General features: G+C 37.7%; 1 pseudogene; it reads left to right on the plus strand.

The window, feature by feature from the left end:
- The window catches only part of LOC104856476, a 112,041-nt pseudogene that overhangs the window by 1,942 nt on the left and 82,904 nt on the right, over positions 1-27,195 (plus strand).

The raw sequence follows: 27,195 nt of genomic DNA on the forward strand, positions 1-27,195 counted from the left end.
GGGAGAGGGAGGGAGAGGGAGAGAGAGAGAGAGTGCCTAGAAATTGAAATGCAAAAACTAGAGAAAGAGAGACTAGAACACCGACGCTTGGAAAGGGAACACATTGTTATTGAACAGGAATGGCATAAGGGAGCTGAAATGATTGCTCAAGAAGGAGAGGAACTCAGATGGCAGCAACAGTAGCTTCATTATAAACAAACAAACAAAAAAAGGAATTCTCTGAAATGCCCACATGATGTAGATCATAGGCAAGATGATCCTTACTGCAGCGAGAATAAAAACTTGTCTCTAGATACAGATGCCAGAGTCAGCCAAGGGTCCGACTACTCTCATCAACAGAATAGATTTAATGGCTTTGGTCACCAGGAGAGGGGCAGGTTTCCTGACCGCTTAGTGGCACAGTTTTCCTCTTTCGACAGGCGGGAATACTTTGTTGGTCAGAGTGAAGGGGAAAAAGCATGGCCAACTGCATGAAGAGGAGATTCTAACTTTGAGAGATACCCCCAAAATTTCAGTGATTCAAGAAGAAATGAGCTGCCTCCTCCACGAAACAAACTTAGAGACACAGACAGAAAAGATGTGCGAGAGGAGAGGAGGACCGTGATCAGGCACGCCCCCCCCTTCTTATTATAGCCCAGCCCTTCCAGACCCAGTCCTAGAAGGGCGAAGGCAGCATGTCTGCCGACAAGCGGGACACAGAGTGGAAAGGCCAGAGTGCTCCGCTCCGGGAGGGCTGTGTCAGGACACGGCACGACAGGCGCTCCACAGAGGTGTCATCTCAGACCGGGCCGTGGAGCCCAGCACTACCCTGAAGAACGACGCGTGGTTGACCGCCGTGGATGGGACAGAAGTGGGCCAAGGAAAGAGTGGCATGATCCACCTTCTCAAGGGCCTGGCTACCATGACATGAGGCGAAGGGGCAACGGCTGGGCAGGCGCAGGCATGATGAGCCAGCACTCTAGTAATGCATCTCACAATTAATAGAACTGTACAGATCGGGGCAGTTCCAAGAAGTGGCTCTGGATTGAAGCCATTTAGGTATTCTTTTTTACTTTTACTGGGGATTGAACTCACCCCCTTGCGGAACCACTGAACCAAATCTCCTGCCCAATTTAAGCCATTTAAGGGTGGACTTCCACAGCAATTTTGAAAATGAGCTCTCTGCCACGGTTTCAAGAGAAATTATTGAAATCTCCTATTAACGTTACTTGCCTAGTTCAGAAAAGGAGCCTCTCTGACCTGCTTGCAAGTTCTGTCAGATTTTTTAATTTATTTTTTAAATTTTTAACATGATTGCTTTTCTAAATTTTCGAGAAAACATTTAAATAGCTCTGTTGTATTTTTAATAGTTTTGTGTAGCATTCAACTTTACTTTCTTGCAGCACCAATCCACATTTGAAAAGGTTGGATTGGAAGCGGTTTTGCTGAAGGCTGTGTGAGTAGAGGCGAGGCGTAGTTTGCAGCTGTGTGTTAGTGGGTGATTGGCAGCATTAGCACTGCGGTGCTAGGTTCTGGACATTGTCACCAAGCATTGTCAGCCTTCATTTTGAAGGCTGTCTAAGCTTAAAAAGTCTGCTGTCTAATTTTTAGCACATAAGATCGTTCCTTGCATTTCTGAGTGTTACGTAACCTATTTTTGCAGAAGGTACTGTTACATTAAAAGCATTTGTTTAACCTGGTTAAAAATATAATCTATTTTTAAATAAACACTCATATTCTGAAAAAAAATAGGAGGACATTCTGACTGGAGTAGATTCAGGAGAAAATCAGAGGACAGAAAATAGAAACAGTGAGTATTGCTATGATTTTTAGGATATTTTTCCCTAAAGGGACCAGAAAAGTGGGAGTGGTATTTGGATAAAGATAAGAGAATGAAATTTTTAAAAATAGGAAACATGGCAGCATGTTTGTAGATTGCTGTAAATGATTAACTGGGGAAATGAAATCACTTTTGCAGGAGGGAAAAGAAACAATTGCAGGAGCATGTTTGTGAGCAGGTTAGAGGAAATGCCATTCACTGCATGCATGGAGAGAGGTACACTGGCTCACTTCCATCCCTCCCTGCTGCAAGGGAGCCAAGGTAGGTAGTTTCAGTGCATTCCTGCATTTCTTTCTTATTATATTTCTTTTAATACTGAAATATGAATCAAAGACATCAAATGAAAATATACGAGGATTATTCAATGTTTCAAGAATGGGAAGATATGTAATAGTTGTCTCAGAAAGTGCAAGAGTGCACTGAGTTGGGAAATAAGAGAGGATTTTCAGACAACCCTAATGACCCACTTACGGCTTGTGCCCGTGAATTTAAAATAAGATCTGCCAGCCTGGATATTCTCCAGCCATATTATAGGCTCTAAGTAGGTGAGAAGTTGAATCCAATCAATGAGGTCTCATCAAGAGGGTGTAACTGAAGAAAGAGAGGGGACAGAGCTCAGTGATGCGATTGAGCCACTGAAGCATACTCCAGTTTGAAAGATGACAAAAGAGTGACACAAAAGCTAAGGTGTAGCATAAATGCATGGGAGAGCCCAGAAGAGAGACGAACATGGAGGATGCACTTTGAAGGGGGTAGTTTGTCCAGGGATACCTTTAAATTGAGATTATAGAAAGAACGTAGTTATTGACAATGACAATTTCTTTGGTCTGATCATAGCAATGTGTAATTGATACAGGTTAGAGGACAAGATAATTGTAGGTGAGTTGATCTAGGATATGGGAGCAATCCTTCGTGGCTATGAAATCCTGAGTTGTAATGACCACAGTGGTGATGAGAAGGATTAGGCAGGTGCTAAAATCTTCAATGAAGGGAGTGGGAGCAAGTCCCCAAAGTAGAGCAGATGACTGCACCTTGAAAGGTGAGTGGGGTACTAGCTGACATATCCACTAAAATTGAGCCAGACTTGAGAGAAGTAGGGGGAAATGCCCAAAAATAACAGGGAAGGGCAAGGGGGCTACTTACTCACCTTGAAGCCTAGTGTCACATGGGATGAGAGAGAAAACACAGCCGATAATCCTGCAAGGGCAAGCAGAGCCCTCCAAAGAGAGCCAGGTTTTTATTCAAGCAAGAAGGAAACTGTAGCCTTAAGAGATGAGATGGAGGATACACATAAATTTATTAATAACAGACCCTAAGCCAATGGAGAAAAAAAAATGGAATGACATTGGGTCAAAAGAGAGTCAGGATGACACTTGAATCTTGCTCTTTCACAGTTGAGTTAGATCTGCGACCACTGTGGGATTCGACCTGGAAATCTCTCAGAGGCACTGAGATAATCTGTTTGGTTGCGCACTACTGAATGAGCTCTGGTTTTAGGTACTTTGGTGTGGGAGAGAAAGGCTGAGGAGAGTCAATGGGAGAGTGTGGTTGTCTTGCCAGAAAGCATTCAGTATAGGAAAGAATAATTTTAAAGATAGTCTTCTTCCTTAATGCATCTTTGACATACATATTTTCCCATGACTTCAGCTCATTAAATTTTAATATTAATATGTATCCTGAACAGAAATGTTCTTCTAAATGAAATGGCCACAGCACATACTGAATGATTTCTGAATTCTAAATTGAAAAATAAACTTTATTCCTCTATTCTGCTTCTAATTCCATTTCTGCCAAAGGAATAAGGTGTATTTATCATGTTTCCTCTGTTTTCCTTAGGTCTTCTAAACTGCTGGAAATTCCTAAAGAAACTACTTGATGTAATTTGGCCTCAGGATTAACATGAAAGACCATTTGATATTTCTGAAGGATCATAGGAGATTTTCTGTCATGATCTCTCTGCATTTTTCTTCCTTCTCTACTTCTACATTTTCTCTTTGAAGAAGACAATGATTTTGAGATTTTATGACTTTTGAATACATCCTGAGACCTTACTCTAATATGACTCAGATCTTCATTTCTGATGCTAGAAATTTAAACAATCTAGTCATTTAAAAGCTCCTAATTCTGGGGGAGATATTTTTTTTTTAATCCTCTGTTCATTTTGGAAGAGCACTTATGTACTTGAAGTCATTTTATCTTGATGTTCTCAAGAGACAGGGGCTCACTCTGCAGAAATGGGTCTGAAAGTTCTAATGGAAGCCGTGCCATTGATTTGTGTAGTGTGTTAGTTACTTTTCCCTCAATGCTGAGACAAAATATTTGACACCAAAGTTAAAGGGGAAAAGGTTTATTTAGCTCATAGTTTGTAGAAGTTTCGGTCCATAATTGGCTGGCTTCGAGGTAAGGTGGGAGAGGGGCAACAGTTCATGGCAGCAGAAGACAGCAAAAACAATAAGAGAGTTTACAGAGTCTTTCTGCCCCTCTAAGCCCATCCAGACTATGGGGATTAGGGCAGTGCCAAACCAGTCATTCATGTGTAGTGGTTTAGTAACTCCATGTCCTTAATCCCAGCCTCAAAAATTCCAGATTCAGCAACCTCTGAAAAAGAAACCTTCACCTCATCCCCATGAGGCTTTGAGGGGACATCTAGACACAAGCCATAACGTGCAGGGTTTTGTTTTTGTTTTTGTTTTTGGTACTGGGACTCAAACTCAGGTCCTTGCACTTGCAAGGCAGGTGGTGGAACTACTGAGCTAAATCCTGGGCCCATACATGCAGATTTTCATTAGGCTATTTAAATGGTAAAATTTAGGAAAAACTTTTGTTGTTTTGTTTTTTCTTGCTGTTGATATAAAATATATCTGGCTTCATAATGGGATAGGTCCTCATGAAAATGTTGTTTCAGGGCCAGGAATTTAGCTCAGTGACACTGTGCTTGCCTCACAAGCACAAGGTCTTCAGGTTCAATCACAGACAAAACAAAACAAAACAAAACACAACTTTGTCATTCCAGCCAAGTATGGTGGCTCATGACTGTCATCTCAGCTCTGAGAAGGCTGAGACAGGAGGATCACTGCATGTTTGCAGCCAACCTAGGCTACATAATGAGTTCAAGGCCGGCCCTACATAGCAAGACCATACCTCAAAAAACCAAAAACAAGTAAATAAATATAAATGAAAAATTAAAAAATAAAACTTTGTCATCCCTTCAGGAGGGTGCTGGGGTATGTTCCTTTTGACTCCCACCCATGCATGATTATAGAAGTAGTGCTTATGTTTTTATCAAATGTAGAACAGAAAGCTTACACATAAATGCCTCCACAGATTTATAGTTATTTTTAACCTGTTTCACATTTATTTGATTATTCTAGTGATGATCATTCTTCTACTAATGATCTATGAATTTTACCGGGGACTAAACCCAGGGCCTGTGCATGTCAGGAAAGCACTCTACCACTGAGCTAGAATGCTTTTTTTTTTTTGGTATCGGGGATCGGACTCGGGTCCTTGTGCTTGTGAGGCAGGCCACCGAACCGCTGAGCTAAATCCCTGGCCTAGAATGCCTTATTTTTGATGACTTGCATATAATGAATGTCTTCTCATTCCTAACATGATGTTTATCTATTAATACATTGTATAAACTTGTCTTAGTATTATCCTAAATCTATTAACATGCTATTGCTAGATACTCACTAGCCTTTCTATGTATGCTTTCATAACCCTCCCCTTTCTCCTCTAAATCCAAATCTGGATTTCTCAACATATTTCTCTCCAACTTTTATATAATTATTTGCATACATTTATATAGATTAATAAGATATGACACTGATTATGCATGTTTGTTTTAAATTTCATATTTACTTGTAATTTATCTCATTCTACTCTCTACTTTCTTCCATGAGATAGAATGCATGAAGAATGTTTTGGAGGCCACCCATGTCACTATGAGTGCATCTAGCTAATTTTTTTTCAGTTATATATAGTATTCTAGTTTAGTTGTCTTCCCTAAAATGACCACCAGACTGACTTTCAATCTTAGCAACAGTGTTCCTTATGTTCCTCTGTGCCCTTATGTGACAGTTTCTCTGAAGTATAAGTAACTAGGAGTGGAATAGCGGGTTCCAGAGAATACACAGGGAATACATTTATTCTATAAAATAACTATGCCAATTATAGTCACATCAATTCTGACAGCAAGTTAATATTAGTAATTATCTACATATAAAGCATAAAAATTGCAGAATATGATTATTTCAGGGGAAAACTAATTTTTATATCAAAGGTTTGGAAATTTATTGTTGACATAGATATGGAAGGAAATTTTACATTTATTTTCACTGTGTATACACTTTCCTGTCATTCTCAACTCAATCAGCAATGTTTAAGTTTAAAGTCCTGTTAAAATCTGCTTTTTCATATTTTTAACTTTTCTCTTCTTTTAGCTAAATGTATATTTAAGTAAGTATATTTTGATTATGGTCTGTCACATATGAAAATGTATAAACTGCTCAATTTCTCAGTGTCAAGTAATATTTGGGGAGACAGACATCTATAAATTGCTCTTAACTTTAATGACTTTAATAATGACAGAAGACTTTGTTTATATGAACAAAGAATCCATCTTTGACATTTATAACTGAATGTATGCAAATATCACACAGAATCCCTATTTTTCCCTCTTCAGAAATTAACAATAATGGAAATGAAAACTTGATATTTTTAGTTTGTTATGGAATCATTCATTGTTGAGTATTTATTTTCCCTGGGCAGTGGCTTTTACCTGTTCAGCTGCATCCACATCAAAATTACTGCCAATCTGAAAAGATGTTTTACATTGAAGATTCTTGAAAATAAAGGTCATTGATAGGACGTGTTCAGAGATTGCCTCTTAATTTTGATATTATAGAATCTATTCAAGTTCTGAAATGAGGAGAGAAATAACCCAAATGTTTAAAAAAAAATACAGAAACTGCTGAATTGTTCTTTATTAGGGTCACTTTTTGTCCTCAAATTTTCTTCATGTTTGAATAATAAAAGTCTTTTTAAGAATGATTACAACTCAGATTGATTTGGTTTATTTTTTATATGGCTCTTAATATTAGCACAAATTATTACAAGAGATAAAAGGATTTCTAAATTTCTGAGTCAATTATAATTTGAAAAATTTTACAAAATTCAGGCCTTGGAAAGCCCACATGCTGCCACTTTATTTATGATGGGTGGGGAGGATTCAGCATAAAGGAAAATAATAAATTGCAGAGTTTACAGTGTCTCCCACAAAATAGGTAATTGATAAATATGTAGAAACCCCACATGCCCCATTTGTGCATTGGAAAAGGGAGTAGTTATACTGCATCATGGCTATGGCCAGCACTAGAATACAAATGTTCATACAGGAATAAAATATGAAGCTTAGGCCTTGTTTATTCTGTGAGAGTAACACTGTCAGAGTATGTGCCAGCTAATCTCAACCATCAACTTGACTAGGGTAAGAGATTTCTGGAGAGGTGACTGGATGATGGGAACAATATACTCCTCAGTGGATTAATCCACGGATGTCACAGTTGAATGTGCTGTGAAGAGGTGGAACCACATTGTAGGAGGTAGATCTCTGGGGGTTACCTTTGGAGTGTTTATCTGTCACTGATGCTCCTCCCCTGTGCTTTGCTTTATGGCAACCATCGAGGGAGCAGCTTTTCTCCACCACAACCTCCTTGTTCCACGATGCCCCTGCTTTAGAACAAGCTGACAGTGGACTGAAACCTCTAAAATGCTGAGCCAAATAAACTTCTCGTTTATTCTGCAGGCGCCAGTATTTTGTCTTAGCAATGGGAAAGCTGACTAACACAGGGCACAAAAATCTATCTGGAGAAAGAATATGGCATTTTTAACTTTCTGAAATCTAGACTCTAAAAAAAAAAATTCTTCCATAAGAACTTTTAAAAAAAAAATCAGACCTTGGGAAAATTTAGTAGTCCAAATTTATGCATGTCTTGTTGGTAGCCACCCACAACCAAGAAACTAAGAGACAAAACACAAACACAGGTGTACATGGATAAGGGGGTATCCCCATATTCCAAAATGATATGACTTTAGAAAAATAGTCTAGAAGAAAACAATTTGAACTCAAACATTACAAAGCATCAACAGAAGCAACTGAGCAAAAATCAACAAAAATAAATATAAAAGAGTTATCACACTAAACAATGAAGAGCACAACTGATTTGCAAGGTTTATAAAAGAGTATATTTTGAAATACTGTCTTAGTTACTTTTCTCATTGCCGAGAACAAATACCCAGAACCCAAAGTTAAAGGAGGAAAGGGTTATTTCGATTCAGTTTATAGAGATTTCAGGCCATAGTTGGCTGGCTCCAAGGCAGGATAGCAAAGCAGAGGGTCAACACAGAGGAGAAACAGTCCACCGCAGGGTAGGCAGGATGGCATCAAGCAATGAGCTTCCATCTCTCTTTTATCACATCCAGGGTACAAGCCTACTGGATGATGCCACCACACCTTGGGTGAGCCTTCCCATTATCTAAACCCAGAACTGTGCTAAACCAATTCAGCTTTATCACACATCCCTAATCCCAATGTCACACACCCTAGATAGAGCCACCTCTAAACAACTCCACCTATGAGCACATGAGGCTTTGGAGAAAATTTAAATATAATCCACTGAAGTAGGTAAATATAAAAATTAAAGGACACTTTTAGAAATAAATGATTGAATAATTAAAATTTAAACCACATTAGAAGATTTAAGCAGCAGGCTGACCATAACTGAAGAGCCAATACCTCAATCAGCACTAGATCTGACCAAATGTATAAATAAATAACACAAATGAGAGCAAAAGATGAAGATAGTTTTTAAAATACTAAAACTAAATATTAATATACATATTGAGAAATAGATGATAGAGTGAGAAAATGACATGCAGGTCTTATAGAAATTCTGGAAGTAAAGAAAAAGAGAATGGGGGAAAAGCAATCTTTGAAAAATTACATTAAATAACCTCAACAATATGTCTGCTACCAGAAACACTCAAGAAATGCTAAGGCCTTTCCCTTTATCCTATTTTACTGCTATTTCTTGCTTCCTAATTAAAAATAAGTGAACTTACAATTTTAAGATTTTATACCTTTTTCTATAGATTGGTTTCATTGCCTATGCCTAATATTTTATACATGTTATTTATTCTCATAGGGATGCTACCAAATTTCTTTAGTACTTTTATTTCTCTAGAGAAGGAACTGAAAGTCAAGAGGGTAATAACTTGCATAAAATTATGCAACTAGCATTCAAACCTAATATGCTCTACTACAAAGCATTATGCTTTTACCTCGTTGCTTTGATGCTTTCATTTGTAATTTTCTAATATTAATTACTATATTAAACAGCAAAAAGATTATTTCATTAAGAAATGGTCATGAAGTAAGGACTTTTATATAAACCAGCATTCTTTATAGAATAGAAAGAAGCATGGCCATGTATATCACATATTGAATTAGTAAAATTTTTCAAAGTTATTATATAGTTATTAATTGGAAAAAGCATTCATTTTTCAGATAATGTCATATAAGAAACAATTCAGCTTGAGGCAATTTTTCCTCATCTTTATGGCTGATAAGGAAGGTTTCTAATGGATTTGCTGGCAGCCCCTTAAGTCATTCAGCAAATGCTACACTAGACAATTTGTTTTCTGGCTTGCTTTAATCACTTATCAAAGTTTCTGTTGTATTTTCTCAATGTGACAATATTTGCTCTCCTAGTGAACTCAAAGCAAAATGCTTGCACATAATCTTTTATATGTTTAGCCTCCCAGTTCTTTTGTACTAGTGTTCTTCCACTCATTAGTATTTCAGCAATGTCCAAGTACTATGTTCTCAGCCTTGTATTTATTTCCGAGAGTTAATTATATTGAATTTTAATACAGTGTTTGATAACATGAAGTTTACCGGGGAATGATGCTACAGGAAAAATTACGAAATAACACATTAAATAACATAATTATAAATTTTGGTTAAGCACTATAAAGCAAACTAATAAAGTCCTGACCTTATTTGAAGTTGACACATTTTTTTTTATGACAAAGGGGTGTTTTTCTAAGTATTGGTCCTAAATACATGCATTCTCTGAGATCTTTGCACATGAGCAAACGATACTCCATTAGTCCCAATAGAACTCAAGCTGCTTAAGACCACTGTAAGGAAGAGGCTGTCTCTTGCTTCATCACATGGCCACTAAATGTTTCTAAGAGGCTAGAGATTTAAATACAGGAAGGTGAAAATCAAGGACTCGACAACGAGGTAAAATATCCAACTTTAATCTTGTCTGTCTTCCCTTGTTCCACTTATCTTCCTCGCCATCACCTTTTGATCCCTCATCTGAAATACCACTTTGAATCGATTCTTCCCTCTAACTTTGGTTTCAGTCCTTGAATCCCCTTCACTGTCTGTGCCTCTGTACGGAAGGTGCACCTTTCCATCACCAGGACTTTGCTCACACTCTCCGTGACAAGACTTCTCTCCATTTGGCCTCCTCTCTGTTTCCCGTCAAAGACAGATTTACTGGGAAGTTCAGCCAATAGAACATGGCAAAGCTGGACTTAGAATCAGTGCATTCTTCCATTCATTTATTCAACACAACCTTTAAACTCCTGGACAGTGTGCTAGACTCTAAAATAACCTTAAAGAAGTGGGATATGGTAATGCACACCTGTAATCCCAGCAATCAGAAGGCTGGGGCAAGAGGGTCACATTTTCAAGACCATCCTGGGCTTCATAGTGTCAGCCTATCTCAAAAAACAGAAAGAAAGAGGGAGGAAAGAAGGGGGGAGAGAGAGAGAAAGGGGAAAGAAAAATAGAAGAGAAAGAGAGGAAAGAAAGTGTGAAGAAAATGAAGATAATATACCATTAAAAACCGTGTAAGAGAACTGAGAACTATGGAAACAGATTTTTTTATTGTACTGGGGATTGAACTCAGGCCTTTCCAAGGCAGGTGGTGAAACCACTGAGCCAAATCCCTGGCCCTAGAAATAGATTTTTTTAAAGAAATCAAATAAGAGCAAATTTTGCTTGTCTTAAGCAATTTGTCACAGGACAGAATTGGGATTATTCACAAAGACTTGTGCAACATTACACGTATTTCAAGAAAATGAAATTTGATTATTAAAGTCATGCTCAACAGCACACAAAGAAACTGCCATCTTCATTTTCTCATCAACATGAACTTCAACATGTTTATCTCTTTTTCACTAAGCAAATTAATATCAGTTAGTGGATTATGAAGTACATTTAGTGGCTTGCAACCAGCTTCATTTTTAATATATGATAAGGTATACATTTTTGTTACATATATATTCCTTTATTAAAGTTTAAAATATTCCAGTGACTTATCCAAAAAGTCTTTCATGAAATGTTACTTTTTATTAGAACTATATCATTTTTAGTTTTTTTTTGGGGGGGGGTGGTACCAGGGATTGAGCTTGAGTCCTTGCGCTTGCGAGGCAGGCCACCGAACCGCTGAGCTAAATCCCCGTTTTTTTTAGTTTGTTTGTTTGTTTGTTTGTTTTTTTTGTAGAACTATATCATTATTAAGTGCTTTATTTAACTTTTATAGACTATTTTTTCATTAAATCAAATATTCCTACAACACTGATTAAAAAACTGTTGGTTCCAAATGATCTACTGACCACACGATGCTTTTCTCACTCTTGTGAGTTCCCACTAAAATGATGATTTGGTAGTAAAGGAGGAAATATAATCAGAAGAACAAGAAGAACATGAGGAGAGCTTAGTAGAAAGGGGATTTGCATAGATTTTTGGATATCAAAACACTCATACCACAGTAATATATGCACACTCATGTTTATAGCGGCACAGTTTGTAAGAGCTAAAACTTGGAAACAGCCCATTTGCACATCAGTTGGAAACTGGATAAAGATGATGTGGCTTATCTATAAAATGGAATACTACTCAGCCATAAAGAATGAGAAATTATATTCATTCATAGGAAAATGGATACATATTGAGGATATACTCCTAAGTAAAATAAATAAGTCACACCATGTATAAATACTGAATAATTTCTCTGGTGTGAAAAACTACAATGGCACATAAGATCCTAATGGTATAATTGACCATGTGAAATAGGAAGAAAGGGGCTAAAGGTGTGTGGGGGAGGGTAGGAAGGGTCGGGGAAAGGTAATAAGGAAAACAACAACAAAAAAAAACCATGAGAAAATGAAAAAATGGAAATAAAGTATTTGTAAATAGGGAAGGGAGGAGGGGTGAAGGGCGGGCAGGGACAAGGGGGAAAAATGAGAACCAAGACCTGTCCTGTAGAGGTACAAAATCCCAATGATGGGTGTAACTGTACTGTATCCCTAAATTGTACCAATAAACTCAATGAGAGAAAAAAAAAAGAATAGATGTAGGCATAGTAATAATTGAAACAAACTGGAGAAGACCACAACTCAGAAAAGCCTAAGGGTGGGGTGGGCAGGAGTCTCCTCTGCCCCAGACAGCTCCGGGGAGGCTGACGATGGAGTGGAGGATGGGAGCGAAGGGGAAGGCTGAGTCTGCTCCCAGGAGAATCCGCAGCCAGCAGCCCTGCCGCTTCGCCTACTCTGTCCGCAGTGAGGGACACCTGCATACACATGCCCAGGCAGACAGACAAACTGAAATGATCCTGTTCAAAGAAATGTAGAAGGTTAGGTTGTACATCAGTGATAGAGCCTAGTGTGCACAATAGCCTGGGTTCAGTCCAGAAAAAAAGAAAAAGAAAGGGGAGGGGAGGGAAGGAGGGAAGGTAGGCTCCATCCTTGGTACTTGAAAAGATACATTTTAAAAAATAATAAAAATAATAATCTCCTTAAATATAATTAAATAAATATCCTTAAGCAAACTTCTTTATAATCATAAGCCATGTGTCATAATTTCAACTGAAAAATTAGTCTAAAAGGGTCTGAACTATGAGGTGTCAAAATACACATAACACAGCAAACATACAGAAGTGTACCACATCCAATACAAAATTCAGGTGGCTACACAGTATAGAGCTCACAGTCTGCACAAGGGACACAGCAGGCAGCCAGCCAGTAATGTTTGTTGATTTGATCTCTGATATGTAAAGTGAGTGAGAGAGCAAAGGCATTTCAGAATTGCAATCTAGTTTTACATTTACATCATTCTCACCAGGAAGACCATGAATTTGGTCTCACTATGCATCTAAATTTGTGAACTGACATATCTGAGTATGCTTGAAATGTTTTAGCTGACCTAATAACCCAAATGCTATGTAACTATATCCAATGACTCTCCTGTAAGTACTGCCCTAAAATTGAAAACAAACACAATACATCATTACGATATTCCACGCAGTCTTCAAAGGTGTCCCCTGTTCATGATTTTCTTTTCTTTAAGCCAGATAATTAATTTTCCCTTCCATATCCAGAGAAAACAATATGTGAGAATAGCAAAGTCTACTTTTATGATACTTTCCAGTGGGTTACAAAAATATTTCTTCTGCTACTTTATTTGAAATTAAAATAAATGGATCCAGACACCCTGAACCCTCACCCAAGAGGACTATGACTGCCCTGGTTTACACAGACCTGCTTACCAGACAACTTCAGATTACACAGTGAGACCCAGGACTGAATAATCACGAGGAAAATTTGCTGGTAAGGACAAAGCAGAAATTCTGTATTTGTCAAAAGCGGGGGAAAAAGGACATTATCTGTCTCAAATATTTTATTCAACCAAAAATATATGTTTTCTTTTCCTGGGTTGCTGAGTAATTCTTTTATTAGCCATTAAGAGATGAGTGAAGGAATTTTACATAAATAGTGAAGTATTATGGGGTTTAAGAAGGGATTCATGGCAATGTGTCTTTTACTGTAAATAATTTTTTAAAATTTAAACATTTACCATATATTGCAATCAAACCCTATATATCTGTATCTAAAATCTCATTTCCATACACTAAAAGTGTGGGGGATCCTTTCTACCCCACTATTTACATATTGAAATCTTAACCCCTAACTTGCTAATAATGTTAGAGGTGGGGCCTTTGGGAGGTCATTCAGGCAAGTGAGTAGGACCCTTAGGGCTGGGATTAGTGCCTCATGAATGACTCCCAGACAGCTGCCTCACTCCTCTCACCTGCCGGCTGGTACCACCTAAGAGCCAGTAAGCCAATCCTCACCATCCCAGATTTTGTCAGTGCCTTGATTTTGCTCTTCCCAGACTTCTGGATTTTGAGAAATACATTTCTACCTATAAGCCACTTAGTCTAAAGTATTCTAAAAGCCCAGACAGACTAAGATGTTTACAAACCTAAACCTCTGTATTGGGCCCATATCCTAGACTTGAGGATCAAAAGCTATTGAAAAAGTATAAGGAAAGATGCTAGACCAGTCACTAATCTTGTACTTACACAGGCATGATGCACTGTGCTCCCTCCTCCATTTTCCCAATCCAGAACAGGGAAGTACTGACAAGTAGGGTTATGAAAGGGCAAGCTCAAAACACACTGTTAGGCATCACAATCACTACATTTAGGGTGTCTCTGTCTTTTAGACTTACTCTTCTGGTTAATAAGGATAAGAAGGAGACAGGCACGGTAGCAGTGTCCCCCTGTAATCCCAGAGCTCCAGGAGGCTGAGACAGGAGAATAGTAAATCTATGCCCACACTGGGCAATTTAACAAGACTCTGTCTCAAGATAAAATACAATAGATAGATGATAGATGGATACATAGTTGATAGACAGACAGACAGACAGACAGATAGATAGATAGATAGATAGAAGGAAGGGGCTGAGAATGTAGCTCAGTAAAAAGATCCTGAGTTCAATCTCCAGTATCAAAAATAAAACAATCAGGGCTTGTTTCTGTCTAGGGATAAGATTGCTAGGCTAGAAAATCTGGAGCTTTCTGCTTCTGTGTGCTCCTTTCTGAGATTTAATGAGCAACAAGTCTCTTTCTTTGGCGATTTTGTTGTTGTTGTTGTTTATACCTGTGTTTGAAGTATGAGCTGAAGCACCACGTCCCTATCCCTATCCTTGGTCATGAGATCAGCCCTCAGAAGCAGCAGAGGCTGGGCCTGGATCTTGCCCTTGGCTCCACCCACCACTCTAAGTGATATTTAGAGGCATCTGTGAGAGGACGGGATCAAATACTCCAGATCCGGGCTTTGAGCAGGATGTTGTCTCCACCCCAGCGGAGACAGCCATTCCCCGGGCTTCTTTCCTACAATGCTGAGAGCGCTTTGATTGTCTGCTCCCCTGAGACTACACTCTCAACTTCATGCCCGAGAGAGAAACAATCTCCATTATTTCACGAGAGCCAAGTAATTACAGATGTAAACTGCTTGGAAGAGCATATGTTCCTTAGAATGTCTGAAGTTGTCTCTGAATGAAAACAATTACTTTGAAATAGAAGCTGTTTTGTTATTTTTAATTCCTTAAAATGGAAAAGAAAAGAGAAAAGTATATGGAGAATGTATAATATTCTTAAAATCTTGCTTCAAATCATTCTATTGTTCCTTTTACCAATGTACATTGTCATTGTAAGCTTTGCTACAGCTTTCATCTCTGGCCTCCATGAAGAGCCTCAGGAAATACGTTCAACAGCTGCTTCCTCAGTGGCCAGGCACAATGTCCCTGAATACAACTATTATTCTGTGGCTGTTTAACTCTAGTCTACACATGCTGTCTTTGTCACTTTCTCATTGCCGGGACAAGATATATGTATATTGAATAAATGCCAAAAAGGTATATTCTGGTTTATATTTCAGTATATTTGGTGGAAACACTTTTGGAAATCTAAAACTCCTTAGTTTTGTAAAAATAATAATAATAATAATAAATAATACACTAAGCTAGAGTTGGCTCTGATCCAGTTATAATAAACACCACACAAAGAGAAGCCAGCTAATAATGACTAACATACAAGAGCTAAAAATCAGCTACTGTGATAAATGTTTCACACCCATTTCTTTATTTATATCTTTCAACAACACCATGAAGTAGGTGACATAATTATTCTCATTTACAGGTCAAGACATGAGGCTTAGAAGTAACTTGCTCAAGAAACAGACCTAAGGATCAGTGGAATAGACTAGAAGATGCAGAAACAACTCCAGACATACTCAGATACCTCATCTTTTACAAAGGAGCCAGCCATCCTCACTGGAGGAAAGATAGCCTCTTCAATTAATGGTGTTGGAAAAACTGGCTTTCAACCTGTCAAAGATTAAAACTAGACCCTTATCTTTCACCAAGTACTAAACTAAAATTCAAGTGTATTAAAGATCTAAATATTAAAACAGAAACACCAAACTTGCTGGAAGATAAATTAGGTAGAATTCTTGAAGGCATTGGCATTGGAAAACTTTATGAACAAATAAATCCTCAGTAGCACAGGAACTAGCAGAAAGAATCAACAATTGAGATCTCATCTTATTAAAAAGCTTCTACACTGCAAGAAAAACCACCAACAAAACTAAGAGACAACCTACAATGTGGGCAAAAAGATTTTACCAGCTTTTCCTCAGACAAAGGTCTACCATCTAGAATATATGAAGAACTCAAAATAATCAGACCCCCAATATAAAGACCCAATTCAAAAATGGGCATCTGAAATGAACAGACATTTTCAGACAAAGAAGTAAAAGGATCAAATAAACATGAAAAGATGTTCAACATCACTGGTTAGTTGACAGATGCAGATGAAAACAACACTGAGTTTCCACCTCACCCCAGAAAGAATGGCTGCTATCATGAAATCAACCAATAACAAATTCTGGCAGTGGGGAGAGAGGAACACTTCTGCATTGTTGGTGGGAGTGCAGACTGGTGCAACCACTGTGGAAATCAATATGGAGATAGGTACCTCAAGCAACTAGGATTGGCAGTCCCATTTGACCCAGCTATTCCTCTGCTGGGTATCTTCCCAAATGAATTAAAAGAATCATACTACAGTGATATATGCACATCCATGTTTATAGCAGTACAGTTTGTGACAGCTAAAATGGAAACAACCCAATTGCACATCAACTGGAGACTGGATAAAGAAGATGTGGGGTTTTTATAAAATGGAGTAGTACTCAGCTACAAAGAATTAGAAACATTTATAGCCAACTGGATGAACATTGAGGCCACACTCAAGTGAAATAAATATAAAAGATGTAAATACTGAACAGTTTCTCTGGTGTAAAAAACTAAAAACATAAATAAGGATCGAAATGTATAAATGACATTGTGAAACAGGAAGAAAATGTCTAAAGGAGTAGGGGAAGTGGGAAGGGTAAGGGAAAGTAAAGAAGGGAAAATAAAAATTATAATGAATGGAAAAAATGGAAACAAAGTCTTTGTAAATAGGGAAGGGTGAAGAGGGTGAAGGGAGGGCAGGGGAATGGGGAAAAAATAAGAACCAAGATACATCACATAAAGGGACAAGTTCCAATGATGAATGGAGCTTCACTGTATTCCTAAAATGTGGCAATAAATAAAACTTTAAAAACTTAATGGAAAATAAAAAGAAGTAGCTTGCTCAAGGACATACAGGTAGTAAGAGAGCTGAGGGTGGGTGTGTATTCTATAAAACATGGATTCTATCCCATGGTGCTCTGCGTACCAGTCTTGACTTTCAACAATCCCTTACTTTTTTCTTAGGAATCTCAGGTTTCTTTCTCAGAAAATGAAACTCCCAGTTGCATTGTTGGGTTTTTTGTTTGTTTGTTTGTTTGTTTTTGGTACCGAGGATTGAACTCGGGTCCCTGCGCTTGCAAGGCAGATGGCGGAACCCCTGAGCTAAATCCCCGGCCCCCAGTTGCATTGTTGGAAACTAAAATATCTGAGATATTTCTATTTACAAACTATACTATCACAATAGTTTTTTTTTCCCCCTGAGTCTTTTCCCTTTTGAATTTTCATTGTTATGCCATCTGAAGTTTTCAAATTCATTGACTGTGTGCCTTCTAATCTCAACCAACTGACAGATTACACACAACAACAGATTTTTGACAGTGTAAATGTCTGCGCTGTCTTCCGTGTGTAAGGGACAGGCTGGTCAGGTAAGCAAAGTGAGGAGTGAGGGCAATGGTGTAGCTGTGCTACAGAGAGACACTAAATCACTACCCTCTTTCCATGTATCCCATTACCTTTCCCCCTCTTTATTCACTGATAATCTCCATTCTGAACCTGACTACTCTGGGAAATTCACCTGTTCTGCGTACAACTTTATCACTTTTAGTTAATATGGCACTAGGCTGAATACTTTCTTTCTATCCTCCTATCCTAAAATCCTCTTTCCTTTTTAGTTGCCTCCCTCTTGTATTTACTCTCCTGAGATTTTTCATATTCTCTCATGTCAGTTGGCTCTTCTAAGTGAGAGGAGACAAAGACTTGGGTCTGGCCACAATCATGAAACAGGAGCTTCTTACTTGCATTTATTTTTAAAGGGAACAAATATTAATTTTGGGACACAAAACAGTGCTGGCCTCAGTGTAATTTCCTGGCATTCCTAGGTTCTATTGTGCAGTGCCTGGGAGCAGGGCACACCTGCATGGAGTTCTGAGACTCTGTAAATTGTCATCTTGTCCATGTGTGACTCTCTCATTGGCAGCCAGCATTTCCTATTACGTTCTCTTCATCTGGCTCTCAGAAAAGAGCCCACAGAAAAACTCAAGGCTTTTTGTTGTTGTTGTTACACAGATGAAAGTAAAAAATGGGATCAGCAAACAATAGGTTTTATAAATCATAGTGAGGCTTCACATTTTCCCATAACAGCTCTTCCAGTACCCATCACTCATTTCCTCAGCTGTTATGGATACTTTTGGGGTTCTTCGGGCAGTAGCTTTTTCCATGATGCAAAATTAAAAGGTTAAGTTCTTTGAAATATTATGTTACCTGTTACTTTTAAGTAAAGACATTTGGGGTTGTGTCTATAATGACTAATTTCTTAATCATGTGTTTTTAACAATTACTAAAATATACATATTACTCATATTATTAATTACCCAAATACACATATTCTCCAATCCCACCTCAAAATAACCTTAGGAAGTAGGACAAATACTTTTAACTGCAATTTATAAATGAAAAATTGGTGAATCTGCCAAGATTATTTGTTAGTAGTAAATCTTAAATTAAAGTGAAGTCTTTTTGACTTCTGGGAAATAGTTTTCCATGTATTTTTTTCAAAAATTAAAATTCATCCATATTTTGAGGCAATTTTTTAAATTTTCAAGGCAAGGAGGGCGGAGGTGTTGTCTGTGTGTGTGTGTGTGTGTGTGTGTGTGTAAATGAAAAGACTATAAAAACACAGAATGGAAGGAAATTTAAATAACATATCATAGAAGGGTTTAGAAGAGAAACAACCCTGTCTACTAATTACAAGGAAATGTCAGGCTCAGCTGGCCCCTTTATAATTCCAGAAAGGAAGCCATGCTTACAAGAATACAACAAATTCCCCTGTCTGGCTTCAGAGCAAGACATAAAAGAGAGATGAACCATCTCTCTTCAACCTAAACTGGCATGGCAGCTTCCATGACCAAGGCACATCCCATCCTCCTGTTTTCCCAGGATGGAAACTGGACAGAAATCTATTAGGCCAACCACATGATGCATGCCTAGCCCAATGGTCATGTGATACACTAATCAAAGAACAAAACACAGACATCTCTATTTTCTGTGAGGAGAGGAGGATCAGACAGGGTTACTAAGCAGTGATTGACATAAAAATAATAACTATGCAATTGTTCCAGACTTGTCTCTAATTATTTTAAAAGAATCAACAAAACTCTGGAGTTTGCATAAAGCCAACTAAGAATGAGTATAGATGAAAATATTTTAATACTTTGAAGAACCTGAAAAGAGAAGTTTTTAGAGAAGAAATTATCTCACTTTTTCCCTTTACTGGTGAGACAGAGAGGAGAGGGAGAGACAGACAGAGATAAATGGACCAATTATTAATTCAAGAAGCAAACTCCCATGCCTTCAGGAGTTTTTCTGTATAGCATATTAGCAGAAAGAAAGAAAGAAAAAGAGAACCTAAAATGATTTTTAAAAGACAGAGAAATTTTCTGCTTTCTAGATTACTTTAACACAGAACTCAAAGGAAAGTCCTTTATATAATTTTAAAGAAGTGAGACACTGAATAAGGAAGGCCATATACTGCCATACTCATAAGGAGCCAGGGCTCTTGATTTGATATTTGTATATTCATTCAATTTGGGAACTGTAAAGAATTTTCACCTGGTAGTGAATTAAAATTGCTATTTAGAGAACAAAGTTTCTTGAGTTAGTGATAGTCTAATCAGTAAATTCACCTATGTCACATTTTAAGGAGAGTTCAACATTTTTCTAAAAGTTGAACAACTAGTAGGACTCTGGAAATGAAACCATGATTTATGTAATTCTTGTTAGAATAATAGCTTTTGCATTGGATATGACATGTAAGTTGGCATATGAAAGGTAGGATTGGAAGAGGACAGACTCTATCATTTATTGAGATGTGTTATTGCCTTGAGAAGAAAAGAAATTAGGATCTTGCAGTCTTGGTGAATGAAGCATACAGTTCCATGTCACCTCCCCACATCATCTCTTCCTATTTTACCCACTTCTGAAGATGAAACTCAATTTTTATCTCCTTTGTAAATATATTTCTTGTTTCCTAATTTCAGCATCTCTCTTCCCTTCATCACTAAAAATTTTCTTCATAGCATTCATATAGATCATGCATTTGGCAGGTAATGATATCTTCCAATATAACATAGTTTCTCTCTTCTTGAAAATGTTTCAAATCTTTAGGCCCAGATTTCTCATATTGATTTCCCATTTCCCAGCTCTTTAATAATAGTTCTTTAAGAGAAGGAATAATTTGTTCTATCAATTTTATTCCTTACAAACACTAGCGTAATTTTTTGTTCAATAAAAGCTTGTTTGTTTTTTTATTTTATTTGAAAAAAATAGATAATGGGCAATAGTGCATCAACAGTGTAGTAAATTTTTCACTGGAAGCTCAGAAAAAAGAAAAATCAATATACACAGAAGCAGTATGGGAAATCTTTAAGGAATAGCTAAGAGCTGAACTGAGCCCTGAAAGATGGAATAACTTGGAGATGGAATAACATGAAGAAACAGCACATGCTAGACGAGACATCTCAAGTAACCCAACCACTGTGCAATTTCATCAAAGCATAGACATAAGACACTGCTGCTGCCTGAGGAAAGGAACTCTCTCCCAAGGTGAGGCCACAAATAACTCACAGATGTTCTATATGACATTAAAGATGAGATGTGGGCTGCAATGATTTGCTAAGGAAAATACTAATATCATGAAGACCCAGCCAGAGATAAAATTTGGCCATGAGTTAATAAAATTTACTGAGTTCCACTTTTCCTTTCTCCTACCACTTAATTAGAATTTGCTGGAGACATATAGTCATGATTGAAATAAAACCATGTTTTGCTTCAGGTCAACACTTGTGCTTATCTGTGACCCATAAGTAAATGAAAAAATAAGAATATGAAGAAGTTGTAACACTGACACTGAGTGAAGCAAGACTAGTCAGTATGCTAAAAACTATCTTTACTCCGGAGTTTATGTTATGGTTTGTGTCCAGATGTTCCCACAAAGCTGCATGCAGTCATAGGTGGGGCTTTTTCAGAGGTGGCTGTATCTAGTGTGTGTGATTGATTTATGGTGCTAGAACTAAGGAGTTAGGATTAAGGGTGGGTAATCACTAATTCAGTTTACTGATTGGTTTGGCACCACCCTAATCCTGGTAGCCTGGATTCAAAAAAAGAGGCAGAAAGAACCTGCTAGTGTCTATTGTTTATTTTGCTACCTTCTGACTGCCATGAACAGTTTTTCCTCTGTGATGCCTGTCTGCCACGACACCCTGCCTTGGAGTCAGCTGATTATAACTGAAATGTCTACAATCTGTGTGCCAAATGAACCTTTCCTAGTTTAACTTTGGGTGTTGGGTGTTTTGTCGCAACCATGAGTGAAAAGTAGCTAAGACAGTTTAGGATTATACTGTGTTGATTTATTTTATTCAAAACGCATGTATTTTCAATGACAGAGATTAACACTGGACTATGATCTTTGAAAACCCAATGGTAAATTGCTTAAGATCCCAGTAAGAAAAGCAGGACATTGTCATCAGGAATTGTTAAACATTCATTTGTTCTGCCATCTTCACCCTAAAATATGCTCCTCTCCATTTGCTCAGTGTCTGACATTTGCAATCTTAAGAAAATATCCAGTAGTCAAACAGGCCTGGGAAACATTTCACATTTCTTAGGCCAAGGCCCATTAGAAGCCATGTAAGGTGCCAGCCCTGCTGGAATGCTGCACCATTTCCAACTCATCCTACCAGTGAGATGAGTGAATTCTAGGTCCACACTGCAGGAGTTCCCACACATACCTTTTTTCCTTTAGTCAACAGCTACTAGCTGGGGGAATTAAAGTTGCTTTTATTTATTGGTTTGTTTGCTTTACTTTGTTTTGTTTTGAGACAGAGTCCCTCTCTAGCTAAGGCTGCTTGAACAAACTATGCAGTCATGACTGACCTAAAACATGTGGCAATCCTCCTGCCTCAGCCTTCCAAGTGCTCAAAGTGGCACTTTATTCTCAATATGATTCTGGTACCATCTGTAAGACAGATATACCTAAAAGCCAATGGACAAAACTTTGGTTTATGTAAACCAAGAAGGTGAGCATACTGCAAGTATACTGCACCAAAAAGCAGGGCAGAAAAGGTCAGTAAATGTTGGGTTGGGGGGGTAGACTGTCTTGTACATGCATGTATAATAATTTTGCAAACTATGCTTTCATTTAAATGCTTAATTTAATGTTAGATTTTTAAAATTCTCTCTCTGTTTTTTTTTAACCAGATTTTGTTGTATGCTTACACATGCCCAACATGGGAGTAGCTAAAACAAGTAACAAATGTATTAAATTTGCCCTATCCCAGACAGCATACAGTCTACTGAATTAAAAATTATAAAAGTTAAAGGATAAATTAGGTGCACTTACCCACATCTATAATTCCAGCACTCCAGGAAGCCGAAGCAGGAGAAGCTCAAGCTCAGACCCAGTCTGGGCAATTTAACAATCTAGTGAGAATCTACCTCAAAATAAATAATTAAAAAGTACTGGGGATATAGCTCAGTATGAGGCCCTGGGTTCAATCTCTAGCACCAAAAAAGAGGATAAAATAATACAAAATTGAACTTAGAGTCAAAATTTATAATGGTTATATATGTCAAATGATTTTGATATGAGATATAAGACAACAGCTGGAGAAAGAATAATCTCCTTGCTTGTTTGGTACTATTGCCATGATATGGGGGATATCTCCTCTTCTGCAACAGACAAGGTTTGCTAGAATAGTTTCTCTCTCTCTCTTCAGGTCCTTACACTTGCAAGGCAGGAACCAGAACCCCTGAGCTAAATTCCTGGCCAAGTTTTTTTCTCTTTTAATCAACCCTTATTCCTTCTAGTTACATCTTCCTGCACAATGTCTGAAACTGAAGTCAGTTGCAGCAGGTGTAGAGAAGATGAATCGTTTTTCTCTCCATTTCTGGTCCCTCATCTCTTAGCCCTTAGCTAGTACATCTTTTTCCAAGCCAGTTGAAGTCCTTAAATGATAATGTCTGACAGTGTTTTGTACTTCTCAAATTGAAAAATCACTGCATTATAATATGAAAGGTACTATTAATCAATCCATACTTATAAAATTAGGAGACTACGGTATAATCACTCAAGGTCACACAGCTGATAACTGGTGTAACAGGCATGCATTCAGTGACTATCTTTGATTGTTATGCCTTTAAAATGCCACGAGAAGGCCTTCACAACCTGCCTGTCCTCCAGGGTCCTCCTTATCTCTAGCTATTTCCTTTATACAATGCTACGGGTTGAGTTACGTCCACTTCCCCATCCATATTTCAAAGGCCTAAGCCACAACATTATGGTATTTGAAGATGGACCCTTTAGGAGTAATTAGGATTTGGTGAGCTCATTAGGGTGGAGCCTTCAGGATGGGGTGAGTAGCTTCATAAAAAAGAGGACACGACAAACTTTCTGTTGCTCATACTCCTAGGTGTGGGTATTTTCTTACAACAACCCAACCTAAGACACATGTGGTACATCTTGCTACCAAAAACTAAATCACCTTATGAATGAATGTACCTATGATTGAAGACCAGATCGATTATTCCCCATAAGCCCATCTCCAACCCCTTCTTGTAGAACAAATCCTTCTTTTAACACTTTTCAAATAGCTTCATTAGAGAAATATATATTCTGTTTTCCCAGGGATTTGGACTAATTCACCTTGGTTTATCAGTATCTAGTGCATTTTCTTGCAATCTAGACATTTTTTAACACTTTTGTTTATATGAATAAAATGACCAATAAAAGAAGGAAAGACTATACATGTTTAAGCCAACTAGAACCTGAACAAAGAAGTTTATATTCTTAAGTATGCCATTTAAACTAATCAACCTTTCTTATGCATGGGTGAAGAAATTTCATATTTTTTCATTATTTTTAAGACTGAAATTTAGATTTCATCTGTTAGACCAATACTACTTCATGAATGTTCATAATGGTGATATATTATGTAACATCAGACTTTTTTAAAATTAAAGTTATTTCTAAATTTATTCCCAACAAATTAAGTTGGTTTTATATGCAGTGAAGTGTTCATTTCTCAGAGAATTTACAGAAATGGGGGATCTCCTGTCATAACTAACATGCCTTAATTTCAAGGATACATTGTTTAGCCGTTGAGGGCCTACTACATTGGAATCTCTTGGGACGATTAATAAAATTCAAGCAACTGAGGTCCATCAAAGACCCGATCATTAGGTCTTTGGGGGACATGCCCAGAAATTTGCATTTTGATTAGATCTTCAGGGAATTCCTAAGCACACTGCTTCCTTGGACAACTTAATTGCTCATCTCCTTTAGATCTTTCCTGACATGAAATTATTTCAAAGATAGCTTTTCTAATCACCCTGTTATTCTCAATATTCTACATTCCTAGCCCTTTTCCCTGCCTTATTTTTATCCCTTGGATTGATCGCTAGCTGAAACTGTCTGTATATTACTCATTTAAAGGTTTACCTGCCATCTCTTAGCTCACTTCTCAGCTACTACAACATAGAAGATGAAAGCAGGCATTTTTAAAGTGTTTTTTTCACCGTTTTATGACAGATACCGCTCCCAAAATCCTGCTCCTAAAATCCTTGAACACTACAGGGCTCCATAAGTATTTGCTAAATAGTTCAATGAATCACTCTGCTAAATGTTTTGAGTTTGTAAATTTAAAATCTTATTTTCTAACCTCTTTTTCTCCATAAAAAAGAGATCTTAACCCCCACCCCCGCCACCCCGAAAAAGGAAATGAAGCAACGTATATTTTGGATCTATAGATAAGTTTCTTTGAAATACATCTTGTTTGTGTTATTTGCCCTACAATCCAGGAGAAAGCTTTTTTTTTTATCACTGTCTTTGTTTTTTTTTTTTTTTTAAATCAAGCTCTGAGGTCAAAGATTGCATAAGGATAAAAGTAGAGGAAAAAAATCAGATGTGTCAGCTTTAATGGTAGCAATAAATAATGTTTTGCTAAAAGCTGCCTAAGAATAGATGGCACAGTCTATGTAGGAGTATGTAAATGATATGCAAATCAGAACCTAATTTTAATGCAAATACATGGGTAGCCTTTCTATTTCACGCACCTGGATAGAGCCCCTAGGAAAATTCTAGTGGAGAGAAATGTGCTCTCAGCAATGTTTTAATGACTGGTGGGTTGGAGAGGAGTGGGCACCACACCTGGCATATATTATAAGGTCTGCTAGTTAGCTGCTAAAAACAAGCTCCTACACACATAAAACCGTTTCCCATCCTTGATAATCTACCACTCTGAGTCACACACACCTCAACTTATCTGCTCTGTAAGTGGGTATGATACTGCTTTGCCTCAGGCTAGTGGGAAGTGTTTATCAGTTAACACATCCTTTAAAGCACACTATGTGTACAAATTGTGGAGCCAGAGCTACTGCTAAATGTAAATTTTTCCAACTCAGTGCTGCAGTCACATTTCACTATAAAACACCATCCAACCCGTCTGATTTGCATCCTACTGGTATGAGTTTTATAAAATGGAAAACATGCGTGGTCAGGTGAAATAAATTTGTCATTATTGTTGTTTTCAGTTTAACAAAAGCAAATCAATAGTAAAATAAAAGACTCACCGGTCGAGATAGTGTATGCATATAATCTCAGCAACCCAGAGGCCGAGGCAAGAAGATCACTGCAAATTCGAAGCAAACTTGGGCTCCTAGTGAGTTCAAGGCCAGTTTAGAATATATAGCAAGATACTGTCTCAAAAAAAAAGAACAACAACAACAACAAAAACAAAACAAAAAAGAAATAAAGGCTCAAAGAAAAGTTTTTAATTCAAAGACTGCAAACTGGAGGTGTTACATTTCCCTTGCCTCAAAATGGCTGCTACATAAAACAGTAGCCTCCTTCCCATAATGCTCTGTGCCTTAAAATACCTTCCACATGGAATAGAAGCCTCCGTGTTAAATATGGCTCCTCCTACCAAGGGCCAGCCTTCTTCCCATCATGCCTCTTTTCCCACCAAAAGAGTAACCTGATACTGGCTACCTCCAAGTAACCAGTAATGTCACAAGTCCCTCCTAGTTATGTCACAGGCTCCTCCAATCTCTTAATGTTACCTCACTCAATTAACCAGGTTAACCCCACCCCACTCCTATAAAAGAAGCTCCCTGTTCTTCTACGCTGCTTTTACAGCCTGGCAGATCCTCCCCGTAATAAGGGTTTGTTGTAGTCCTGGTCTGGTCCTGGTTTTTTGGCTCTTTCACCCAACAGAAGGCAAAGGAACTACCATTATGTATCAGGATAACACTGCATGCATGATTTGTTTGCTCATTTTGAGAATTTAGACACTCATGAAAAAAATACCACCATATAATTCTGTACTTCCATTGTGCTTTGTTATTATTATTATCAATTGACAACTGTAATATCCTACTGATTTTTGTCATAAAGTTCTTTTACATCCCACTTTTTAAAGAATTTTGGGGGGGAACATTTTTATTTTCTGTTGATTTTTAAATTTAACTACTATATAAAAATATACAAATTGTAGTCAGATGTGGAGGCATATGCCTATAATCCTAGCCCTCAGGAAGCTAAGGCAGGTGGATCACTGGGAGAGGACAGCCTGTGCTACATAGTGAGTTCAAGGCCAGTCTGAATACATAATGAGAGACTATCTCAAAAAACTTTTTAAAATTGTGCATATTTCTATGGTACTATGTAATG

The sequence above is a fragment of the Fukomys damarensis genome, unplaced genomic scaffold (genome assembly GCF_012274545.1).
Source record: "Fukomys damarensis isolate Sample0158 unplaced genomic scaffold, DMR_v1.0_HiC HiC_scaffold_2, whole genome shotgun sequence".
NCBI classification, from domain to species: Eukaryota; Metazoa; Chordata; class Mammalia; order Rodentia; family Bathyergidae; genus Fukomys; species Fukomys damarensis.